This window comes from Pelodiscus sinensis, chromosome 1 (genome assembly GCF_049634645.1).
Source record: "Pelodiscus sinensis isolate JC-2024 chromosome 1, ASM4963464v1, whole genome shotgun sequence".
In the NCBI taxonomy this organism is placed as follows: domain Eukaryota; kingdom Metazoa; phylum Chordata; order Testudines; family Trionychidae; genus Pelodiscus; species Pelodiscus sinensis.
This window is the reverse complement of record NC_134711.1, coordinates 146,018,070-146,033,593: the sequence shown is the minus strand read 5'-3', so window position 1 is coordinate 146,033,593 and position 15,524 is coordinate 146,018,070. Positions and strand designations below refer to the sequence as shown.

At 43.7% G+C, this 15,524-nt stretch overlaps 1 protein-coding gene across 9 annotated transcripts in view; it reads right to left on the bottom strand.

Moving 5' to 3' along the window:
• The window catches only part of LSAMP (limbic system associated membrane protein), a 1,540,275-nt gene that overhangs the window by 470,320 nt on the left and 1,054,431 nt on the right, over positions 1-15,524 (bottom strand). The gene's annotated exons all lie outside the window — the stretch shown is intronic.

Genomic DNA, 15,524 nt, shown 5'->3' with positions numbered 1-15,524 from the left:
TGTCAAACATCATCTCCATATTGGTGCACCTACAAAATTCATTCCACACATGGGCACGAAAAAGCTCCCTGCTGACCATGAGGCCTCTAGCAGGGAGCTTCAGAGTTTTACTCAACACCCATCACAAACCTGCATTTAGCTCCAAAGCACAAAGGTGTCCAAATTACTTACACACACACACACACACACACACACAGTGTCAAAATTAAATATGCACTGCAGCCTGGGGGGGGGGGGGGGGAGAGAAAGCACTGCTTTTACCACAAACAGTTGTGGTAGCTTCTGTTCGTCTTCAGGGAGCACAATGGAAAGACACTTGTGGGAGAGCACAGAAACACAAACAACGGTGATCATTATAGCTCAGGGATTGGATTATTTGATACAACAGTGGGATTCATGGGGAAGGGAAGTGGGGGGAGGCTCAAGACCAAGTGGTAGTGAAGACTGAATCTCCTTTCTCTCAGAGGCTATATCTACAATGCTGGGTTATTCCAGGATACCTCTGGTATCCCAGAAAAAACCCTACCATATCCAGGGAGGGGAGGGATAGCTCAGTGGTTTGAGTATTGGCCTGCTAGGCCTAGGGTTGTGAGTTCAATCATTGCAGAGGCCATTTGGGGCAAAAATTCATCAGGGATGGTACTTGGTCCTGCTGTGAAGGCAGGGGACTGGACTCAATGACCTTTCAAGGTCCCTTCCAGTTCTAGGAGATAGGCAATCTCCATTAATTTAATGTTATTATTTAAGGAATGCATTTGCCTTCCACTTATTTTTGCGGAAGAGCAAATGCTCCCTTTCAGGGAGCACTGTATTCCTTGTTCCATGAGGAATAAGGGCTCCTCTGAAAGAGGAGGTTTTTCCAAAATTTGGCTCAGTGTAGACGGGTCAAATTTTGGAAAAGCCTCTTCCAAAAAAGCTATCAGAAAAAGCTACGCAAATTGCAGAGTGCAGTTTGAATAGCTTTTTCTGATAGATCCCTGCAGTGTAGACACAGTCTGAGAGAAGATGATACCTTCCACATTCATTGCTAGGGGAACAATGCTGCAAGTTTGGAAATAACTTAGTTCTGAACCTATTCCCATCCAGTGCTGTGCTGCTTAAGGTGATATCTTTCAGATGAGCTGTAAAACAAAAGGCCATGACAATGTTTATTCAATCAAAGATCCTTTGGAATTTACAAGGGCAGGGGGGTGTCAGCTCTCCTGTACTGGGTACCTTCTGACTCAGTGTACAGCTTTCCTGAGTTCCCTCTGTAGTTTCCATGGAGAAGTCATTCTTCATTTCCTATTCTAAAAGGTCCATTGCACTGTGCAGAATGCCAGCTTTGTTCCATAGGCAGTTATATTTCAATGGAGAGCAAATATTTGGGATCATGCTGGATGAAAGGCACTGTATAAATGTAAGTTGTTATAAATATGCTTCCCTGCAACTGTATCTACTAGCATATTTTCATCTTGGGGGTTTCCAGAGACTGGCACGTCCCTCTTAGGTCAATACAAAAACCTGTGTGAAAAGAGTCTAGTACTTGCATGGTTGCCCATACAGTGTGTTTGAAACACAGACAGCTCATTTCCCATTCTGCCTCCCACACCAAAAAAGCAGCCCCCGCCTCCTAACTTCAGGAGATCTGACCAGGAATTTAAAATCAACCCTGCTTCCAGCAAGAGCTGATTTAGCACAGCAAGAGAAAGGGATACGTTTCAAAAGCATAGAGATGACAAGAGCGGAAACAATTACTTCTTTCCACTGCATTCCCCAAAAGCTGTATAGGAAAAGAAAAATCAAATCAACAAAGTCAGGCAGATAAAATAACATCAACACTTCAATGATATTACGGCAGGCTAATTAATTTTGGAGAATTTCAAGAGTGAGCACACACCTGCATGATTTACTGGAATACTGGCAAGGCCCTGTGTGGTATACAGCATATTACACCTAATTTATACACCTGGAATCTCAGATTAATGCAGCATGGGCCTCAGATTTATGTGCTCAAAGTAGAGGCAGATTATAGAGGGGCAGCAGACCAGAATCAGTGAGGCACTGATGGGGGAAGACTAGTGCTAGAGCTGGCTGGAAAATGTAGGCAATTTTGTTGGAAAGTTGATGGGGAGGGGGATTCTAATCAGGATCTTTAATCACCACTCTGCACCAATGATCTCACTGGTCCAGGATCTATGACACCACGATTAGGAACCATTAGCTTTCACATGCTCAGCAGGGAAGCTGTTAAAAAACCTGAGCAGATTTCAAGAAAGGGAAAGGGTAAGAGGAGAAAGAAAAAGACAGAGGATGAACACACATGGAGGAAAGGGAAGAAAAGGATGATAGAGAGAAGAAGGAAGAGAGAATAATGAGTAGCATTGAATTAGCGCTTTGAATGTGAAGTGTTGAACAAACATTATCTAAACCATCAACTAATGGCCTAATTAAAAGAGGGCCATAGAAAGGAAAATGAGGACAAAGTGTTGGGAGGTGGGGCAAGAATACGTATCCCCAGTCAGCCATGATGCTTTATCCCAGGTGAGCCTGTGCCAAATTGCCGTGATCATACTTAGCCAGAGAGTTCCCCGACAGATCATTATGAGAACATTAGCTGGGCATTAGTGAGAATTACTCATTTTTCACACATTGATTACATGCCATTGCTAGCTCATTAGTGCATCGGCTTCTAATAGCCCCACTCTAACTAGCAGCTTCCTCCCTCAGCTGAGCTTTAAGCCTGCTTAACTGGGAGCAAGCAGCTCCCCTGAATCAAAAAAGCATTGGCCATGTTCAGGAAGAATCCTATTCGTCCAGCTGGGTTATATACAGTGAAGCAGTGACAGTGCATGCCATAGGAAGCCTGCAATATTACTTCTCAATCTATACTGTTAATCATGCATGGAGCAAAGGACGGGCCACTACTGTTTCCCTCCACCCCCATACCGGTAATGTGCTATCTCTGCATCTATACTCTCAAGCATCCTCAGTTCCATGCTAGTATCTCTCTTTATAACATGATTGTAGCTACAAATATGCCCCAGCCTCCTCCTATTCTCTGCCTTCCCTCTATTGCATTGACTATTTGGTACATGCAGTAGGACATATAACCAGGTTTAAAAGTGTTTTAAGGGAATGGGAGAGGAAGCCAGGTCAACAGGATTATTTTCACCTTAGAATGCTGCACTGTGTCTCTGTAAACAAAAACAAAGCTAAGCCAAGAAAAGGTGACTTGTGACTGGAGATTCTCTCTCCCACTCCTCCCCTTGCACATTGCCACCTGTCCACCTACGCACAAAACAAATCTCATTTAAGTCATATGTTTGCGAACGTACAACAATCCTCTTAGTGCAACTGATTTTGCCTTTCTAATCCAGCCAGGTCTAGCATGGATAGCCAAGATCCAGGGGTTCATTTCACCCACCTCTCTCTCTTTCTTTCTAAAGCTGTACATCAACACAGGGCAGGGTGAAATACGTGAAATGAATTATTGGGATGCTAAGAGATAAGGCTTTGCAGAGAAGACTGGTTATAAGACTACAGGAGGTGCACATCAGTCACTGTGCATAGCCCTGCAAAGCAGTGGGAAAGCAGCCATCTTTCAGCTCCAACACAAATGCACAAGGAAGGAAAGGGAAAGCTCATTTCTTCGTCACTCCAAGCAAAGAAAGCTGAGAGAAGAATGGGTCTGGAGGGAAGGGCAATGGATTCAAAATGGACATCAGAAAGGGGGAGGATAGTCACATGGAACGAAGGGGCTAGCATTCATGGCAGGGTAGAGGAAGCTGGAGGAGATGGGAGATGAAGTTACAAACGTAAGATGGAGCAGATCTGAGTAGGGCAGTGGTCTCCAACCTTTTTAAGCACGAGATCACTTTTCGAATTTAAGTGCAATCCAAGATCTACCTCAGATATAAATACCCTTGCTCCTGCTCACTCCATCCTCCCTCTCTTGCCCATCCTCACTCACTTTCATCAGGCTGGAGCAGAGTGGTGCAGGCTCTGGTCTTGGTAGGGTCTTCAAGGCAAGGACCCGGTCAGAGCTGTTCCCTACTCTGGCACTCCAGTGCAGAAGGTGAGGGCCCACAAAATCTTACCCCTACAGGCACTGGTTACAAAAAGCTTCCCTCCAGAATGACAACAAACAGATTTTGGGGATTTGCTGCCACCATCAAGTGATTTCATCCCTAGGGGTGATTTCATCCCAGGGGTACCCCAAACTCTTTCAAACTCCAAAAGAGCTTGAAAAGAAAAAAGAGAAAAACAAGCTGCTCTTTCTGGGAGTTGACCCCTCAGTCAGAGGCATGCAGATACACACAGACAGACAGACCTTCCAGGACACAAAAATCAAATCATCACTTTAAAAAAGCTATTTTTTTTATTACAAAAGATAAACTTGAGAAAGCATACTTTGGTTGCTAGCTGTTACAGAGCAACTAAGGAAAACAAATTAAAACACAGAGAAACGTCTCTGGGCACAGTGCTTCATGGAAAATGGGGGGAGGGGGAGGCACAGATTCACACAGAGCAGTTCAAGCCAAACCACAAAATAAAGAAAAATTACCCTGAACACATCTGGATTCACTTTTCCCTTTACTTACTTCCAATTTTCTCTTGGTTCAGTCCACTCCCATGCCCCAAATTCCTCAGAGGCACGATAGTCCTGCCTGGATTTAAATCATTCTGTCTCTCTCAACTCCTGGTTTTTCTCTCCCACACAAAAAAAGCAGGCAAGGTATCTACATCCAATTCAAATTTCAACATTCTATCTCGATTGGTTCTCCTGACCCCCTGACAAACACCTTTGCTAGCTACCCCTTAGTCACCGGGTGCTAGTCAGCACTCCTTTCCATTACAGATCCAAAACTTAAAGTTGACATAACAGGGAGCCAGCAGAGTGACACAAAACTGAAGGGCATGTAATCAGCTCAGCAGAGAGGGAAGACCATTTCAATGGTCACTTTTTGGATGGACTGGTGGGAGACAACATGGGTGTCAGGGAGCTTGGAAAAGCAGAAGAGGCTGCAGTAAACAACATATGAGATGATCAAGATGCGGTCAAGTGTCGTAGCTACTGAGACAGAGAGGGAAGGGGTAGTTTTTTAAACATCGAGGGGAAAAATCATCTCCATGTACTGAAAGGAGGAGAAAGAGACATGTCCATCTTACAAGTCTGTGTGACTCTGCATATTTTATTTTGAATGGCAATGGAGAAAGGTGGGATTGGAAAGAGTTTGGAAGGAGCAATGAGAAGGTTTTCCTAGCAAATCATTCAGGAGGGAATATTGCAGAGACAGGCTAGTCAGATGTGCAAGAAGATTTGGAAGCCATTTTATGTAGAGATAACTGAATCTGGATGTATAGATGAGGTCACCTAAGGATAAGCAGAAAAGGGGAGGAGTGTAGAGGATGAAGGACAAAGCGAGACTCCCTTTCTACAGTGAGACAATGGGGAGAAAAATCACTGGAAAATGAGATGAGAGACTATAGCAAGATGGATGACCATGTGTGCACTAAGGTATCACTACCACTCGTGTGTCACGTTATTGGATTTTAAGGGGAGCAGCCAAATCACTACTGCACCCACAGGCGGGGGGGGGGGCATGATTTGCCCCAAAGGCCATACAAAGGGGGCCATGTGAGGTATCAAATAAAAGCTTATGTTCCACTGGTTCTATATATGCAACTCATGTATTTGTATGATATCTGTATGTGGAGTTATGAATATGGACTCCGTGCTGGTACTGTGAATGTTCTGGGAGGGAGCAATGGGCCTGGACTGCCTGTGGTAAAGAAGGATTGTTCAGTCAATGACTATGCTAATTAGCACAGCTGCAGGGACAAGGACTCTCAGGGTGGCCCAATAAACACCTGAAGAATGTGTCTGGAAACCTGCAAATCAGTCAGTATCTCATGGCTGTTGGCATGTGAATCATGCCATCATGTGACCAGCTCCAGTTTGGGAGACACCAGAGATATATAAGTGCCATGAGATGGACTCCATTTTGTCTTCAATCTTGCTACTGATCCCAGATGCAGCCTTGTTAGGGATAGAGAGCCGGGAAGGACTGCTGACCCATCCTGATATAGGATGTACACCAGAGACTTTTAAGCTAGCAGTTTGTAACATCTCTGCTAACAGCCTGCATCAAGAAGTTGGTGATTGGTGTATGTAATGTATTCTCCTAAACAACCTTACTCTCAACCTTTTCTTTCTTTTGTTAATAAACCTTTAGATTTTAGATTCTAAAGGATTGGCCCAGCGTGCTCTTGTGGGTAAGATCTAAAGTGTAAATTGACCAGGGATCTGTGCCTAATTCTTTGGGACACGGAGGATTTGTTCAGGGTAGGTGAGATTGGGTTCTATAACCGCTCATCTGTGTGTAGGCCTGGGGTTGATCGTAGCACAGGGAGAGCTGGGATGTCTGAGGGGTTTTGCTCGTGAGACTTCCTGCAGTCCGGATTGGCAGCTGAAACACTCTGCGTGACTGGTTTGTGGCCTGTTTTGGGAAAGGTCTCCGGTCTAGGGCTGTAAGGAGCCCCGATTTTGAGCAATTCGCCCTGAGTGGATGCCCTCAGTAGTGCCCACATGTATCATCACTGTTGCACAACCGTGACAAATGTTCTGCAAAGTATGCTTTGTAAAATATCATTGGAAGCATTGTGATAGAAATGTAGCCGTGTTAGTCTGGGGTAGCTGAAGCAAAATTCAGGACAATGTAGCACTTTAAAGACTAACAAGATAGTTTATTAGATGATGAGCTTTCGTGGGCCAGACCCACTTCCTCAGATCAAATAGTGGAAGAAAATAGTCACAACCATATATACCAAAGGATACAATTAAAAAAATGAACACATATGAAAAGGACAAATCACATTTCAGAACAGGAGGGGGATGCAGGAGGGGGGAAGCATTGTGATCTGTTGAACAATGTTACCCTGTTTATGTGCATCTGTTGTCATACCACATGAAGTTATGAATGTTTGCATGTGGGTGCATCTCAGACATGCTGTGTTTCTGGGTAACACCCACAAAAGTGACTTATATCCAGACCAGACAGCCATGGATGATGGGCTATGAAGGAGAATCTAGTGTTCCAATGGGCATCTCCTAAGGATGTCTGGGAAAGCATGTAGACAAGGGATGACTCACAAATCATCAAGATATGCAAAACATTTGATTCTTGGCTTCTTGTATGAGACACTATCTTTCCATGCAGATGGGCCAAAGGGGAATACATTGGAGAGTGTGACATAATCCTCTTTACCTCTTTCCTACTCCACATTCTGGATTATAATTTCTAACAAAGAAAATCTTTGAACAATGGACTGAGAATCGCAACACTTGGGATGAACCACAGACATATATTACAAACTTGCAGATTTAGCATCACTGTTACCTTGATTCACGAACTCTGAAATCAACTGTATGTACATAATTCATTTTAACCTCTTAATAATGCTCTTCTTTATATTAATAAAGCTATAGCTCTTTAGTTAGTAAAGGATTAGCTACCAACATGGTTTTGGGGTAAAGTCTGAAGTATATTTTGACCTGGTATGCGTGCTTGGTTCTTTGAAACTGGAAGAACTTAATACACGTCATTCTTGGTTTTAATAAGCATTTATCACTGAAGTTTTGTTTGTCTGAGTGGTGCACAGAGAGCCTGAAAGGGGCTTTTTGTGGCTTCATTATAACAACCGTTGTCTAATATTTTGGAAAAAGACATTTTTTACTGGTTTGGTGTAATCTTATAAAAGACTATACCACTAGTTTGGGGTACATGTCCTGATTTCTGGCAGTCTGTCCTGAGATTGGTATTCTTAGCTGCATCCCATACGAAGCAGCATGGCACAAGGTATGGACAAGTGTTATGGCAGGAAGAGAACGAAGTAAGAATAGTGTTTTGAAAGCCAAATATGAACATGGTATTGTCTGGAAGGGCATGATCATGAGTATCTAAGGCTGAGGAGAGCTGGAAGAGGATGCGGGCAGAGAACAGGCCCTGAGACTTTGCCAGGAGAAAGCTGCTGGGCAACTTGACCGGAGAAGCATCAATAAAATGAACAGAACAGATGCCAGGTGGAGGGCATGCAGTCAATGTTTACACTACAGCCTACGTTTCTCAGGAGTGTGAATATTCCGCCTGTCTCCTTGCCTGCCCACAGGCAAGAACTGAAGAGAAACACTCAGAAAAGAGCCTTATTCAATTACATCACATGAAGGCAGACAATTAAATATCGATACATTTGAGAAGAGCTTGTATACAAATACTAGAAGTCTAAAAAAAGAAGATGGGTGTATATGAATGCCTGGGATTAAATGAAGGTATTGATAACAACAGGCATCACAGAAACTAGGTGTGAAGATTTTAGTCAATTGGACATGGTAATACCAGGGTACAAAATATCCAGGAATATACAAATGACAGAGTAGGTCATGCTGCTGGGGAACAGGCACTATGAGACAAAGAAAGCACAGAATCAAATATAGTAAAAATCTTAAAAGAATCAAATTGTATTATAGAATTTCTATGGTAAGAAATTCTGTGCTTGAATAATGTGAGTAGACCTATTGGAATATATGACTGAAAATCTAACTTGGATGGTGACAGTGATTGTGAAATGTTCAGAGAGATTTAAAGAGACTACAAAAGCAAAAAAGCAAATAATAATCGGGGATTTCAACTATCCCCATATTGACTGAGTATGTGTCACCTCAGGACAGGATGCAGAGATAAAATTTGTAGAAACCATTAATGTCTGCAGCTTGGAACAGCCAGTCCTGGAACCCACTAGGGGAGAGAGCTTTTCATTTAGTCCTAAGTGGCGCACAGGATCTGGTCCAAAAGGATAATATAGCCGAAGTGCTCAGTCATAACAACCATAATGTAATTAAATTTAACATCCTTTGTGGGGGAGGGGAAATACCAAATAAACCCACCACAGTAATATCTAACTTCAAACAGGGACAATACCCAAAAATGAGGAGACTAATTACATGGATATCAAAGAGAACAGTGAGAAGAGTGAAAAATACCTGTAAGCTCTTAGAAATTTCTTAAAAACACCATTATAGAGGCTCAAAATGTAAGTGTGCAAACACACACGCACACAGGACCACAAATAAGTCACTATTGCTATATTACAGAGTAAAAGATGTGGTTAGAGACAAAAAACCCCAGACTTTAAAAAATACCTCATGTAACCTATCAATCTTAACATCACAATCTGCTGGATCCGTGTAACTTGTTTTGGTGTATGTACTATTCTTGTATGTAGTTAGAAACATGGAGTATGGAATGGTTTATAGTTTTAAATGTGCAAATGAAAGCCATCAAGGGTGTTTCCCTCAATGTCTGAGTGATCACCAATAAATAGCCTCTTTTGTCCTTTAAGTCTTAGCAGTGGTTGGTCTTGGAAAGACATGTGACCACCCTCACTGGTAGAGTGGAATGTAGACACAAAGAATTCCTACCAAAAAGGAAGGCTGTTTAGGATGCAAAGTTTTCAGGCCCTTGGTCTTTGGCTGGCATGTCACTTCCAAGAGAATGAACCAGAGACCCCAGGGAAAAAAGGATCTGCCCTGGCTTGGAGCTTTAGCAGAAACAAGTATAGTTTTAGGATAAATTTGCACTCAGCTTTTAGTGTTAGAACTAGTTATTCATTTTCTGTTATTTTAAATGTGTCATCTACTTTGCTCTGCCTGTTTTCACTTGCAAACACTTAAATCCTACTGTTTGTATTGAATAAAAATCACTTTTATTTACTACCAAGCCCAGTGTAAATAATTATTACCTGGGGGAGCAATCGGTGTGTCCTTCCTCCTTTCATTGTTAAAGGAGGGTTACCTGAATGATATATTTGAGGTTCTGATCCTATTTGGGAAGTGGGTTTCCTGAAAGCTGTGCCCAAAACTGCTGCATTCTCCTTAGACTTGAAAAGATTCAGTATCTATATTGCTCTTTGGGTGTGTGGGGGGGGGGGGGGACTGGGGGGTGATCTCAGCTGTGTGCCTTGGCTGGGAGAGACCCCTGGCCCAGCAGGACAGGATGGTGAGAAGCCCCAGAGAGCAAGGAGACAAGTGTCAGTGACATTGTCATCTCTTTGGGAAGCACCCGCAAGGGATCTTCTGTGACCGCACCCTGTCACAAGCACCTCTAAGAAATTTAAGTTACTTTCACCCCGGTGTAAGCCTTCACTTAAATCAACCTCTGTACTAGATGATTGGAGCATGGCTAATGTGACACTGATTTGTTAAAAAGGCCCTAGAGGCGACCCTGTCAATTAAAGGCAAATAAGTTTAACTTCAGTACCAGGAAAATTGGTTGAAACTATAGTAAGAAGAGAATCATCTGACACACAGATGAACATGATTTGTTGAGGAAGAGTCAACATGGCTTTTCTAAAGGGAAATCCTGCTTCACTAATCTAATTAAATTCTTTGAAAGGGTCAACTAACATGTGGGCAAAGGTGATCCATTGGATATAGTACACGTGGACGTTCAGAAAGCCTCTGACAAGGTCCCTCACCAAAGGCTCTTAAGTAAAGTAAGCAGTGATGAGATAAGAGGGTAGAGAACAGCTTCGATATGAGGAGGAATAAAAAAAAAGAGAGACAGACTGGGACTGTTCAGCTTGGAAAGCAGGAGGTCTGAAGACTGAAGGAGGATATGATAGAAGTCTATAAAATCAAGAATGGTATAGAGAAAGCAAACAGGAAAAATTATTTATTCCTTATAATACAAGAGCTAGGGGGACACTAAGGCTATGCCTACATTGAACAGTTATTTCGGAATAAGCTATCCCAGAATAGTTATTCCGAAATAGCTTATTTCCAAATAGCACGTCCACACTGCACGGAAGCCTCAAAATTAGTCCAAGGCAAGCTTATCTAATGTAGACGTGTTATCTCAATTTAGAGGCCCGGGGGAATAACTTAGAATGGTCCTGGTGAGGGGCTATTTCGAAATAATAGCAATGGAGCTTCTACATGCACCTTATTTTGAAATAGCTATTTTGGAATAGGCTTTATTCTTCATAGAATGAGGTTTACAGAAGCCGAAATAGTCTGTCTGTTATTTTTAAAAATTATTTTGAAGTAATGGAATTGCTGTGTAGACGTTCACATTGTAATTTTGGAATAACTGCAGTTATTCCGAAATAACTTTGCTGTGTAGACACACCTTAAATGAAAATAGACAGCAGGTTTAAAACAACGTAAAAGGGAATATTTCTTTAGATAACACATTGTTAATGCACAGCCAAGGGTATAACAGGATAAGTTCACTGAGGAGAAGACCATCAGTAGCTATTAGTCAGGGTAGACAGGCATGCAAAACCATGCTCTGAAGGGTCCCTAGCCTGTGTTTTTCAGATGCTGGGAATGGGCTATAGAGGATGGATTACTTGATGATTGCCTGTTATGCCCATTTCCTCTGGAGTACCTGGCATTGGCTGGGATGGAAAAAGACAGGATACTGGACAAAATGGATCATTGATCTGACTCAGTATGGTCATTTTTATGTTACATGCAGCTATGCTTTGTGCCCTCCGACCTGCCTCGCCTCCAGCTCAGTGAATTGGAGCAGAGTGCTCAACACGAGGAGACTGTTACGTGGTGATGCTTATGCACGTATTTGTGGGAGAGTGCACAGCACTGGCCCTAAGGCCTGGCCGAGGCTCTGGCCCAATTAAGTGGGTGCCTGCCAGTTACCAAGCAGCTATGTCTAGGCCTCGTAAGTACATTATCACTTTAAGCAGTATTGGCCTACATTGTCTGATATTAATCAGGTCCCTCTGACTTTTATTGGCCTCTTTTAAAGAGAAGCAGATGCTTCAACTTCTAATGTAGGACACAGTCCAGAGAGCAGAGTATAGCAATGACAGACATTCTCTCCCGTCACCTCCCGCTCAGCCAGCCAGACATGATCTAGGGGGCTAGAATGTGGAGATTCTGATTTTCAATACTGCTGACCCTCCCACCCCCTAAACCTCTGACAAGCAGCTCATAAAAAAAGAACAGAACAAACAACCCCCCCACACACACACACACAAAACCCCCCAATAACCTCCACTGATGAGCAGGATCAAAACACAGACTGTCCCTTGGAAAAAAGGGACAAAGTGATTTGGCAATGGCCACTCCTTCGACCAGTGCTCTGCTGAAAGCTGGGGTGTAGCTCTGAGCACAGCATGCTGCATAAGACAATGGGCAGACAGATGAGTGGGAGGGTGTGGGAAAGGGGAAGAAGGGCCTGCATATCTCTCAAAAAGTAGCAGGTGAGAGGTTGAAGGGAACCAGCAGCAGGGCTAAAAGTTCTAATTGTAGACTATAAATGCACGGAAAGCAAGCGCTGCATCCAGGCTGCTATTCTGACCTTGGGCCATGACAATCTGCTTTTTAACTGGCGGCAACTGTAATCCAGCTTGTGAACAGATGGCACAGAGAGGGCAAATAAAGAGATACAAATGCAAGCTCCCCAGTATCCTTTGCCAAACCAGCCAACCCCCGTGGGCCAGTGGTTGCACAGAAGGAGAGAAAAGACTGTCTTATCTTTATGACAATTCACTGGTGAAAAAGCCATCAGGGACTTGACCTTGAAAAATCTCTTGGTTGCTGGGTCTTGTAGAAGAGATGCAAAATTAGGGTCTTGACCACTTACTGCCCTTAGAAATCTTATGGGATTTTCCACAGAGTGTTAGCAAGGGCCAAACAATTTTTTTCAAGGCCCAGTACCACTTCTAACACAGCCCGCCTTCTGCCAGGCATACCACAATTTGCAACTGGAGCTGGGCCCCGAGGGTTCCCAGGTCCAAATAAAGCGTACCCTTCACACAGACACATGGGGGCCCTGAATGTTAGTCCTGCTGTCCTGGCCAAATTTCATTTAGGTAATTACATTTAGCCTCCCTAAATTTTCTGGATATATTGCAATAGCTGAGTGTTTCAGTCTGAGATGGCTGCATTTCAGCAGCAGGTGAAATGATCCTTTTGTGCATGGAACGTGATTTGCAATTCTATAATGTGCTCTGAGCAGGGATTGGACCAAACTCAAACTCTGGGTCCAAATGCCTCTGCTATCTGGGGAAAGTTCACATGAGGATCAGAACTTTGCAGCTGAAACCTCATGGAGCATGGAGTGTTCCTCATTGTAGAGGAGATGGAAGGCTGTTGGACAGACAAACCTTCTGGCTGTTTCTGTCTTTCTAGTTGATTGGCACAGCCCAAACTGACCAAGAGCATTGTACATGGTCTCCCCGATTTCTGTTCCAGTTTGGGCTAGGGATGTAAAGTGACTAGTAAACTACCTGATAAGCATATGCTTATCGGGTAGTCAACTAGTCACTCGACTTGTCATTTCCACTGCCTCTATCAGAGAGAGGCAGCGGAGGGCTGGGGGAGGCAGGAGCAGATGCTGGGGGGAGCCAGTTGAAAAGTCAGCTCTCCCCAGCACCATCTCCAGGGGGGCAAAAGAGGCAGAGGCAAAGGCGTAGCGGGGGACCAGGCGCGAACCAAGAATCAGCTGATTCCCGGCTCACACCCAGTCCTAGATGCAGCACCTCTGCTTTTTAAATGTATAAAGACTCTTGAAATTCCATCAACTACTCGATTATCCGCAATTTAACATCCTTAGGTTGGGCCATAGACCGTACTGAATGTCCTGCAGAACTAAATCACAACTCCAGATCTGGAGACCCTGAAGCTCTTAGGAAGTTTTGATGTGGATCACCACTTTGGAAGTCAGGCCTGTTTACCAGTCTGAAACGAACCAATAATAGAAAAACAGCAGCAGCTTAGGATGAGACATTACAGTAACTGGTATGAGCCCTCAAGAGCCTATTGCCAATATATTTTTGGTATCCATTACCCGCACCATAGGAAAATAGCAGAAAATGTATGAAATCCACATGACACGTGTACATTGAGGGTCACCAAGACCCTACAGTAACATGTATGTATGGGAGCAAGAGGGGGAGAGAGTAGCGTTTGCCACATCAATGCACCAAAGACCACGCTGGTTTCTGGTACATCATGTCATTGCCTGATCACTGCTAAGAATCAATGCAGCTGGAAGCCATAAGCCTGGTCCAAGGTCTCTGGCTGACAAGCCCTAGGCTCTGCAGCCTGGGTATTTTGTGGCTAGTAGGTGCTCTGATTTTCTCATGAAACATGCTGCTATTCTTTCTGTTTATTCTTCCACCATCAAACTCAGCAGGATCTCTACTCTCTCCCCACTGCCCGAGGGCTGGTTTAAGTTCATGGGCATGATAAGTACTGTCCTTCCTTCGTCTCCAGTTTTGCACACCCACAGGAAGAATTTCACAAAAAGAATATTTTTTTGGTAAATAATCCTATTACCTCTCTTAGCAAAGAACTTGGAGATCCCTGTAACATAGAATATAGTAGACTCAGAGTCTCCTTTTGTTAAATGGATGCACTCCATATGTAATGTAAATGCTTAGGAAAGCCTCTGTATGCAAATGCTTGGGAAATATTGCAGCAAGAAACCATGTGACTTATTCAGCATTATATGGCAGAGCTAACCTGAGTCTCATGACTCCTAGTCTTGGAATGATAGCCTGGATCATGCTACTTCCTGCTTACCCATTTTTAATGCTCTGAGGGCTTAGGTATGAGGTAGAATTTTCAAAGTAGCATCAATGGATCATCCAAATTATAAGTCTTACACTCCTGGGATGGGGATGATGATGGACTTTGCTCAACCAAGGTGCTACCTGATCAAAACCTTGGCTTTACATATAACCCATTTCACTTGAAAGGTCCTCTTGGCATTACCAGCAGGCAGAGTCCTTGGAAGCATATTAGGGTAAGACAGGGGCAGGCAATAATTTTTAATGGGGGAACAGTCCAGGATTGTGGTAAGTGGTCAAGGGGTGCACTTCTGTGGAGGTGGCGCAGGGTCTGGGACATTCACTTCCCCTGCTGTCAGCAACATTTCTTAGCTCCTATTGGCTGAAAACTGGCCCATGGAAGCGTTGGGATTTTGCTAGGGGGTGGGGATAGCAAGCAAAGCTTTTTTATCCCTTCCCAGCTTACAAAGTGATTAGCAGCCTGCTGTTTAAAGCGGCTGCTCCTGCTCTGTAGTCAGGGTATCAGTGAGACAGCCGCATCTGAATCTGGCCTGCTAGCTGCTCCTTGCCCACCCCAGGGTAAGAAGTGAGTGTCTGCTTTGACAGGACTGGTGCACACCTTCTATCGCCTCTGAGGAGAGGAAGTGGGATTTGCTGTCCAAGATGAATTTTCCTATTACAAACCCAGAAGCTAACTCAAGCACATGTCCTGAACCTTCAGCCAGGACCTTGGAAATATAGCCATTCCAAATGTGAAAGTTTTTCTTTTCCCAGGGCCAAGGCTGGGTTTTGATGCCCCAATGGAAGAGGGTTGCAGGAGGAAACTGAGTGATACTATCCTACAACATGCCATCTTTTTCTGTGACAGAGCAAGGGGTTGTGCCCATGAAAGCTCATGATTCCATCTACATTTTGTGTTAGTCTCTAAGGGTATGTCTACATTGCAT